We start from the raw sequence: 8,349 nt of genomic DNA on the forward strand, positions 1-8,349 counted from the left end.
TTCACAGCTTGTATAATTTTATAAACTTCCATCAGGTCTCCCCCCAGACTCCAACACTCCAGAGAAACAATCCAAGTTTGTCCAACCTTAGGCAATCGAAGCATATGGCATTAGCAGAGAGGAAGATGAGATTTTTTAATATTATGTTCTTGCAAGGACATTGAAAGCAGATTGTATCTTCAAATTGGATTTGGACAAATACTTGAGGAAAAAAACATTGTAGGACCACAGGAACAAAACAGATTAAGCCAACTGGTCATTCTCTCACTCTGTCTGCTGCCCCTCACATCTGGCAAAAGGTACAAAAGCCTGAGATACCTACCAGCCAACCTCAGCAGCTTCTGTCCTGCTGTTACAACACTATTGAATGTTTCCCTAGTATGAAAAAATGGACTCTTGACCTCACTCAGTTGCTCAAAAGGGCGGGTGGCCTTGATAAGTTGCACCTTTTCAGGATGGTAGAAGTGCGGTTTGCACTCAGCGCAGACTTGGCAGTCCCTGGTCATCGTCCTGATGTCCTCAAGGGAGTACGGCAGGCTCCGGGCTTTCACGAAATGGTAAAATCGGGTGACCCCCCCCCGGGTGGCAAAGATCTGCATGGAGGGCGTATAGCTGGTCGAGCTGTGTGCTGGCACACACTCCCCATGATAGGGCATCAGGGGGCTCATTGAGCCTTCCAGGCCAGTACAGGATATCATAGTTGTAGGTGGAGAGTTCTATTCTCAACCGCAAAATTTTATCATTTTTGATTTTGTCCCGCTGTTGGTTGCTAAACATGAATGCAACTGAGCGCTGGTCGGTCAGCAAGGTGAACCTTTTGCCGGCAAGATAGTGCCTCCAGTGCCTAACAGCCTCCACTTTGGTCTGGGCTTCTTTCTCCACAGCGGAGTGCCAAATTTCAGGGCCTTGAAGGGTACGAGAAAAGAATGCTACTGGCCTGCCTGCCTGATTGAGGGTAGCAGCAAGCTTGAAATCAGAGGCGTCACTCTCTACTTGGAAGGGAATGATCTCATCCACCATATGCATCGTAGCTTTGGCAATGTCCCCTTTCATGCAGCTGAAGGCCACGCAGGCCTCGGCAGAGAGGGGAAATGCGGTGGACTTGACCAGGGGGCGGGCCTTGTCTGGGTAATGGGGGACCCATTGGGCATAATAGGAAAAGAAGCCGAGGCTTCTGAGGGTGGTGGGAAGAGGGAGTTCTAACAGGGGACGCATACGGTCGGGATCAGGGCCAATGACCCGGTTCTCCATGACATACCCAAGGATAGCGAGTCGGGTGGTTCCGAACACACACTTGTCCCTGTAATAAGTAAGGTTCAGGGCTTTGGCCACTTGGAAAAATTGTTGGAGGTTGGTGTTGTGATCCAACCAGTTGTGACCACAGATGGTGATGTTATCCAGATAGGGAAATGTGGCCTTCAGTTGGCACTGGTCCACCATCCGGTCCATTTCCCTCTGGAAGACCGAGACACCATTTATGACACCGAAAGGGACGCGCAGGAAGTGATAGAGCCTGCTGCCCGCCTCGAAGGCGGTGTAGGGGCGGTCCTCTGGGCGGATGGAGAGCTGGTGATAAGCAGATTTCAGATCTATAGTCGAGTACACCTTGTACTGAGCTATCTGCTTGACCATATCCGCGATGCGGGGTAGGGGGTACGCGTCAAGCTGCGTGAACCTATTGATGGTCTGGCTATAGTCCACGACCATCCTATTTTTCAGCCCAATCCGAACAACAACCACCTGGGACCTCAAAGGGCTTGTGCTTGGCTCAATGCTCCCCTCCCTGAGCAGCTGCTGCACCTCCGACTGAATGAAGGTCCTGTTCCCCGCGCTGTACCTCCTGCTTTTAGTTGCCACAGGTTTACAGTCAGGGGTCAGGTTGGCGAACAGCGGTGGGGGAGGGATCTTGAGGGTGGAGAGGCTGCAAGTGGTGTCAGTAGCACAGCTGTCGGCATGGTGCTGGGTGGGATGTGTGGGTCGGTGTGTGTGTGTGGTCAGTAGCGGGGTATATGACGAAGTCCCACAAAACTGAGGATTCCTGACAGTGAGTGGTGGGAGGGACCCATCATATGCCATAGTCACACTTTCAAGTGGGCTCTGGAAGTCCAGCCCCAATAGCACAGGCGCGCACAGTTGAGGCATGACCAGTAGCGCAAAGTTCCGATATTCTGTGCCTTGCACCACCAATGTCGCTACACAACCCACCCGGATGTCTGTGGAATGCGACCCAGAAGCCATGGTGACCCTCTGGCTTACCCGCTGTGTCACAAGTCCGCAGCGTTGCACTGTGTCCGGGTGAATAAAACTCTCAGTGCTGCCCGTGTCAAACAGGCAGCTAGTCCTGTGCCCCTCCACCAGGATGTCCATCATTGACCTTGCAAGCTGGTGTGGGGCGCTTTGGTCGAGGGTTACGGAGGCCAGAGTTGAACCGCCGTCTTGGTGCCTGGTAAGCACCGGTGGGTCAGCGGCGGGGCGAGGTGGTGCCGACAAAGGTGGCCGCCCCCTTGTCTCACACGAGGTGGGCAGGCAAGATGGCGGCCCCCAAGCCTCACACGCAACACTGCCCAACCCTGCTTGTGGTTCAGACTTACAGACCTTGGCAAAATGGCCCTTCTTCCCGCAGCGGGAGCAGGTTGCTTCTCGGGCTGGGCAGTGTTTTCGGGGGTGCTTTTCGAGTCCGCAGAAGTAACACTGCGTGGACTTGCGACTGGCAGCAGCTGTGGTCGGTTTCGGGGAGTTCGTGGACTCGCGACTGGTAGTGGTGTTGGTGAATTTGCTCGCGGGCAGCGGTGGCAGGGTCTGCAGTGTTCACGGAACCGGCGGGGGATCGCGCGGCTGGACAGCGTCAGCGTTGTGCAGAGCAGCCTCCAGCGTGTTGGCCGTCTCGATCGCCAAGCGGAAGGTAAGATCGGCATTTTCCAGCAGCCGCTGGCGCACATACACTGACCTGATCCCCGTAACGAAGGCGTCTCGTACTAGCAGCTCCGCATGTTGTTCCACCGTCAGTCCTTTGCAGTCACAAGTTCGCACGAGTGTCTGTAGGGCTCGGAGAAACTCGGCACTCAACTCGTCGGGTCGGTGTCGCCGCGTCGCCAAGCGATGTCTTGCGTAGACGGTGTTCACTGGCCACAGGTACTGTCTTTTGAGGGCGTCCAGTGCCCCTTAGTAGGGCGGCAGGTCCCTGATAAGGGAGTAAACTTTCGAGGTGATCCTCAAAAGGAGAATTCTGTGCATAATAGCAGGCTCAGTTGCACGAACCTCCTCCAAGTATGATTGGAAGCATGCAAACCAGAGTTCAAAGGCAAGAGCTACTTCTGGAGTTTGGGGGTCCAAGTCTAATTTTTCCGGACGTAAAATACTTTCCATGTTTTAAGACTTCCAGCCAATAAAATTGATGCACCATCAACAACTCTCTGAGACGTGAGGCGAGATATAGGCTTTTATTGGCTGGAAGAAAGAATAAGCAGCAATTGACCACCATACTACATCCTGGAGACTGAGGGCAGGGCTCAGGCCCCAATCGCCTTTATACCGGGGTCTGTGGGAAGAACCACAGGAGCAGTCAGTGGAGGGGGGGGGGGGGGGCATGTCCAGACAGGTATATGTAGTTCACCACGATGACTGATTTTTCCCTCACAAAGCCATTTCTCCCCATAACTTATGACGTCCTTTCTAATTCAAGAACCTATTAACCTGTGCTAAAATTATATTTAAATTCTTGACCTCCACAGCTGTCTGTGGCAATGAATTTCACAGATTTACAGCTTTCTGGCTAAAGAAATGAGCTTCCTGTAGAAGTAGTAGAGGCCAGTTCAGTTGTGTCATTTAAGTTAAAATTGGATAGGTATATGGACAGGAAAGGAGTGGAGGGTTATGGGCTGAGTGCGGGTAGGTGGGACTAGGTGAGATTAAGGGTTCGGCATGGACTAGGAGGGACAAGATGGCCTGTTTCTGTGCTGTGATTGTTATATGGTTATATAAGAAATTCCAAAGGGACATCCTTCTATTCTGAAGCTGTGTCCTCTGGTCCAGGACTCCCCCACTATAGGAAACATCCTCTCCACAGCCACTCTATCCCGGCTTTTCAAGTTTCAATAGGTTTCAATGAGAAAGGGTTTTCACTGCTTAAACCACTGAAGGAACATTTTTAATGTACATAATGCAGGAAATAAACAGCATGGCATCCAGAACCTGTAGAGAAAACATTGCTATTAATGCTTTAAGTGTACCCTTTCATCAGAATAATTTAATAGTGGTTTTCAACTTGACAGTTCTCTCCAAAAATAACATCAAGGTTGATACTCGTCCGCTCGTTCTGTGCTGTGCCTATAACGATCATGATCTTTCCATGACCATGATTGTTTCTGGCAAATTTTTTTCACAGAAGTGGTGTACCATTGCCATCTTCTGGACAGTGTCTTTACAAGACGGGTAATCCCAGCCATCATCAATACTCTTCAGAGATTGTCTTCCCGGCGGGAATTGTGATCTGCGCCAGATGCTCATTTGACCATCCACTACCTACTCCCATATCTTCACGTGACCCTGACCCAAGGGTGACCTGCAGGCTAGCGGAGGGAAGAAGTGCCTTACACCTCATTTGGTAGAGACATATCTCCACCCCAACACCCAAAGTTTGATATTGCAATCCGAAAAAAGGCTGTGGATGCTAAATGGATGGGCTTACAGTTTTTCTCACTGTTCCTGGTATATCTGGCACATTACCTTGACAACAGAGATGTAAAGGGAAATGACTGCATGCATAAAGTCCTGTGAAAAAGCTGTTCTCTTTACAAAGGATGTCACAGGTGAGAATAGGATTTTACAGCCTGTGGGAATGGGAAACACACCACTTCGTGTGGCATTTCAGTCTCTACATATTATCTCCGTCTTCATCAGATTCACCTCCTTTTGTTCTGAGCATGATCTGGTAATTTTCAGAGCAGACTTGTAAATCTCAGCTGTAAAGGAGCTTGGGTTGAGAGGGTGAACAGCTTTAAGTTCCTCAGCATCCACATCACCGAAGACCTCACGTGGTCTGTACACACCAGCTGTGTGGTGAAAAAGGCACAACAACGCTTCTTTCACCTCAGATGGTTGAGGAAGTTTGGTGCCTTATGATGTGGGCGATTGTGGTCTTTCCATGACCATGATTGTTCTTGGCAAATATTTTTCCACAGAAGCCAAATCCTAAGAACTTTCTACAGGGGCACAGTTGAGAGCACCCTGACTGGCTGCATCACTGCCTGGTATGGGAACTGTACCTCCCTTAATCGCAGGATTCTGCAGAGAGTGGTGTGGACAGCCCAGTGCATCTGTAGTTGCGAACTTCCCATGATTCAGGACATTTACAAAGACAGGTGTGAGAAAAGGGCTCGAAGGATCACTGGGGACCTGAGTCACCCCAACCACAATCTATTCCAGCTGCTACTATTTGGGAAGCGGTACCGCAGCATAAAAGCCAGGACCGACAGGCTCCGGGACAGCTTCTTCCACCAGGCCATCAGACTGATTAACTCACGCTGATTTGAGTGTATTTCTATGTTACATTTAGACAGAGACGTAATGTAAAGATTTTTACTCCTTCTGTATGTGAAGGATGTAAGAAATAAAGCCAATTCAATTCAACGTGAAATGATCAACAGCTACTGCACACAGTGGCCACTTTATTACATACCTCCTGTACCTAATAAAGTGGCTGTTGTGTGTATGTCCATGGTCTTCTGCTGCTGCAACCCATCCTCTTCGAGGTTCGATGTGTTGTGTGATCAGAGATGCTCTTCTGCACACCACTGTTGTAATGTGTGGTTATTTGAGTTACTGTCAGCTTGAACCAGTCTGGCCATTCTCCTTTGAACTCTCTCATTAACAAGGCGTTTTCACCCACAGAACTGCCACTCACTGGGTGTTTGCAGCATTGCATTGGAACTGCTGTATCAGACAATGATGCTACCAGTCAGGATACTTTAAGGAAGTTTGACAGAGCGTTCAGAGACATCAACTTTAAAGTCAGCATCTTTAAATTCCTCAATGTTACTATTTCGGAGGACCTGTTCTGGGCCCAGCACCTAAGTGCATTTATGAAGATAGCACGGCAGTAACTCTGCTTCCTTAGGAGTTTGCGGAGATTAGCATGACAGCTAGAACTTTGACAAACTTCTATAGGTGTGTAGTGGAGAATATATTGACTGGCTGCATCACTGCCTGGTATGGAAACACTAATGCTCTTGAATGGAAAAGCCAGCAAAAAGTAGTGTATACGTCCCAGTCCATCACAGATAAAACCCTCCCTACTACTGAGCACATCTACACAAAGTGCTGTTGCATGAAAGCAGCATTCATCATCAGGGACATGTCCTGACGAAGGGTCTTGGCCCAAAATGTTGACTGTTCCATTTCCACGGATGCTACCTGACTCGTTGAGTCCTTCCAGTGTGTTATGCATGTTACAGAGAAAATATAAAAGGACGTTGCCATGTCTGGAGGACCTGAGTTACAGATTAAATAGGTTAGGAATTTATTCCTGGGAATGTAGAAGATTGAGCGGAGAGTCGATAGAGGTGTACAAAATTATTAGGGGTATAGCTAGGATAAATGCAAGTAGGCTTTTTTCATTGAGGTTGGGTGGGACTACAATGGGAGGTCATGGGTTAAGGGTGAAAGGTGAAACGTTTAAGGGGAACATGAGAGAAACGTCTTCACTCAGTGTGGAATGAACTGTTTGCACAAGTGGTGCATGCAAAATCGACTTCAATGTTTAAGAGAAGTTTGGATAGATACATGGATCTCAGGTGTATGGAGGGATATAGTCCAGGTGCAGGTTGATAGGAATAGCAGCTTAAATGGTTTGGTATGGACTAGATCAGCTGAAGGGGCTGTTTCTGTGTTGTACTTTGCTATGACTTTATGACACTGTCCATTCTGCCCCAAACCATGTGAGTTTCCTCCAGCATTCTAAGGATGTGCGAGTTAGTGGTTTAATTGGTCATGTGGATGTAAATGGGCAGTGTGGGCTCATTGGGCTGGAAGAGCCTGTAATGAATAATGAAAATGAATAGATAGATAGATCCCCTGTTGTAAAGCTAGCCTAATCATGGTACAATTTACTATGACCAATAAACCTTGGATTGTGGGAGGAAACCAGAGCACCTGGAGGAAACCCATGTGGTTTTGGGGAGAATGTGCAAACTCATTACAGGCAGTGTTGGGAATTGAACCCAGATCACTGGTACTGCAATGCGGTGTGCTAACCACTACGCTAGTGTGCCACCCATGATGTTAGAATTACAATGTAATAATAGAAATTGGAAATATGCACAAATATAGAGTGGGCGTTGGAATGTTATTTTAGAAAACACTTACTTTAGTGGGAATATTTGGAGAACTTCCCATAAATTCCCACAACAGGCTGGTCCTGACATTTAATTACGGGGTTAGGGCGGTGTGGTTTTGTTTCAGAGGATGTGTTTAATTATCCAGTTTGCCACACATTTGCTTTCAGGGTGGAGGAGTTGCGTTTTAATTGTAAGGTAAAAAGAACTGTTTGTTTGCAAGAACACAGATGAGTAACTTTACCAGAAGCAAGATTTCTTGAAGATTTTCAAAGAAATGTTAACCATGCAAACTCATCCTTGATGTTATGCTTGGTAACTTTTGACAGCTCTGGTCCTGTACTCGCTGGAGTTTTGAAGAATATGGGGGAAAATCTCATTGAAACCTATTGAATACTGAAAGGCTGGATAGGGTAGACATGGAGAGGATGTTTCCTACAGTGGGGGAGTCTAAGACCAGAGGGAACAGCCTCAAAATTGAAAGAGGTGCCTTTAGAACAAAGATGAGGAGGAATTTCTTTAGCAAAAGGGTGACAGGTCTGTGAGATTCATTGCTACAGCTGGTTATGGAGGCCAAATCATTGGGTTTACTTAAAACAGAGGTTGATAGTAAAGGCACCAAAGGTTATGGGGAGAGGCAGGAGAATGGGGCTGAGGGAGATAATAAATCAGCCACGATGGAATGGCAAAGCAGATAAGATGGGCTGAATGGCCTAATTTGGTCCTATGTCTTATCTTCTTCTGGTCTTATAACGAGCCAGGCCACCTCTCTAAGACTTCCTCTCTAAGACTGCTCATTGCTATGTCTGTAACAGTTTTCAAAGCATTAAGTTCAAAGTTCAGAGTAAATTTATTATCAAAGGACATTTATGTTATGGTGGCCGGTGGTGTAGTGGCATTGGCACTGGTCTTCGAGGCGAGCGTCCCGTGTTTGAATCCAGCCAGCTCCTTGCAAGCTTTCCATCCATGCTGGGTTGAACATCGATCAGCCTCATAAAAAATGGACAAAATGTTAAAG

Source organism: Hypanus sabinus, chromosome 7 (genome assembly GCF_030144855.1).
Source record: "Hypanus sabinus isolate sHypSab1 chromosome 7, sHypSab1.hap1, whole genome shotgun sequence".
Lineage (NCBI taxonomy): Eukaryota > Metazoa > Chordata > Chondrichthyes > Myliobatiformes > Dasyatidae > Hypanus > Hypanus sabinus.